Source organism: Varanus komodoensis, unplaced genomic scaffold (genome assembly GCF_004798865.1).
Source record: "Varanus komodoensis strain SLA01 unplaced genomic scaffold, ASM479886v1 scaffold10, whole genome shotgun sequence".
In the NCBI taxonomy this organism is placed as follows: Eukaryota; Metazoa; Chordata; class Lepidosauria; order Squamata; family Varanidae; genus Varanus; species Varanus komodoensis.
The window spans coordinates 4,966,728-4,968,677 of record NW_025335269.1 but is presented as its reverse complement, the minus strand read 5'-3'; the positions used below and the strand labels follow the sequence as shown (position 1 = coordinate 4,968,677).

The following is a 1,950-nucleotide window of genomic DNA, read 5'->3' as shown; positions in this document are numbered from 1 at the left end:
CTCTGGTGCGCCCGCAACTGGAGTATTGTGTTCAGTTTTGGGCCCCTGCAAACCGGCCACCAACCTTGTGGCCCTACGCTGCACTGACTCCAACCTGGCTATATCCTTTCTGTAATGAGGGGCCCAAAACTGAACACAATACTCCAGTTGCGGGCGCACTAGAGTCGTGTAGAGTGGTAGTAATACCTCTCTTGATCTAGAAGCCACACTTCTGGCTATGCAACCAAGGGTGGCGTTCGCCCTCTTGACCACTGCATCACGCTGCTGACTCATGTTTAGCCTGCAGTCAACCAGTACCCCGAGGTCCCTTTCGCAAGTGCTGATGTCCAGCCACTTGTCACCTAACCTGTACTTATGACACCTATTCCTATGCCCCAAGTGCAAGACCTTGCACTTATCCACATTGAAAGCCATCCTGTTGTCTCCTGCCCACTTCCATCGTCTGTCCAGATCCTTTTGGATCTGGAGTACCTGCTCCTCAGTTGTGGCCACTGCTCCAGTTTTAGTGTCGTCTGCGAATTTGATCAGCAGACTGTTCACCCCTTCCATGTCGTTAATGAAAAGATTAAACAGGATCGGCCCCAGGACCGAGCCCTGGGGGACCCCGATTGTCACTGGCCGCCATCCCGATGATTCCCCGTTAATGGTTACCTTCTGCTTTCGGTCAGTCAACCATGCCCTGATCCACCGGACAGCACTTTTGTGTATCCCAAAACTCCTCAGCTTCTCCACCAGGATATCATGGGGCACTTTGTTAGAGGCCTTGCTGAAATCCAGGTATACCACATCCACTGCATCCCCTCCATCTAGCCATTGCAAAACCTTGTTGTAGAATTCCACAAGGTTTGTCTGGCAGGACCTGTTTTTGCAGAAGCCATGTTGTGTGGCTGTCAGCCTCCCTTCCCTATCTAGCATCACTAGATCTCTCTCTATTATGAGACCTTCCATTGTTTTTCCTACAATGAATGTAAGGCTAACCGGTCTATAATTCCCCATGTCCTTTCTACTACGCTTTTTGAAAATTGGGACCACTGATGCCACCCTCCAGTCCTCTGGAACTTCACCCATTCTCCATGAGGTCTCAAAAATGGAGGCCAGCGGGCGTGAGAGAACCCCTGCCAACTCTCTAAGTACTCTCGGGTGTAACCCGTCAGGGCCTGGTGTCTTTGTAATGTCCAATGCCCTGAGGAGCCCCTCGACTTCAAGGGGGGGTGACTCTAATCTGTGCCCCTAAGTCCCCAGCCTCATCTAATCTCCTATGCGGATATCCCCTGTCCTGCTTTGGGGAGAACACAGAGGCAAAATAGTCATTTAGCAAATGTGCCTGTTCCCTCATATCAGGCACTGGATCTCATTCCTCCTTATTTAGTGGTCCCACCACTTGTCTCCCCTTCCTCTTGCTATTTACATTGTGAAAGAAGCCCGTTTTATTGCTCTTCATATTCTTGGCAAGACTCAGCTCGTAATCAGCCTTAGCCTTGTGAAGAATCCTTCAGCAACGGGCCTCCTCCTCCCGGTATACCCTTTTGTCTATTTGCCCCAGTACCCATTTCCTATGGAGGTTTCTCTTTTGTCTAATCCCTCTAACCACCTCCTTTCGCATCCATGGCGGCACTCTCCTCCGCCTGCCCACCTTACTGACTAGAGGTATCGTCAAGGCTTGCGCCTCCAAAACCTCCCTTTTGAATGCTATCCATCCCTCCTCATCTCGCTTACCTTCCAGTAACCTGTCCCAGGAGACTTTCCCCAGTCTGGCCTTCGGTTGGCCAGAATTGGCCCTCTCGAAGTCCCAGCTTCTAGCGCTCGACCTGCTGCCCATCCGCAGTCCCCTGATCTCAAAGCAAAGGATGGAGTGATCACTTGCATCCAGAGCTCCCCTAATCTGTACTTCATCTATCAGCTGCTCCCTATTGGTCAAGACCAAGTCAAGGATGTTTCCCCCCCCCCCAT

The 1,950-nt window shown here is 51.3% G+C and overlaps 1 protein-coding gene across 6 annotated transcripts in view; it reads right to left on the bottom strand.

Annotated features, from left to right (window-relative positions):
- DDC (dopa decarboxylase) overlaps window positions 1-1,950 on the bottom strand; it is a 48,685-nt gene that overhangs the window by 18,277 nt on the left and 28,458 nt on the right. The window lies entirely within an intron of this gene.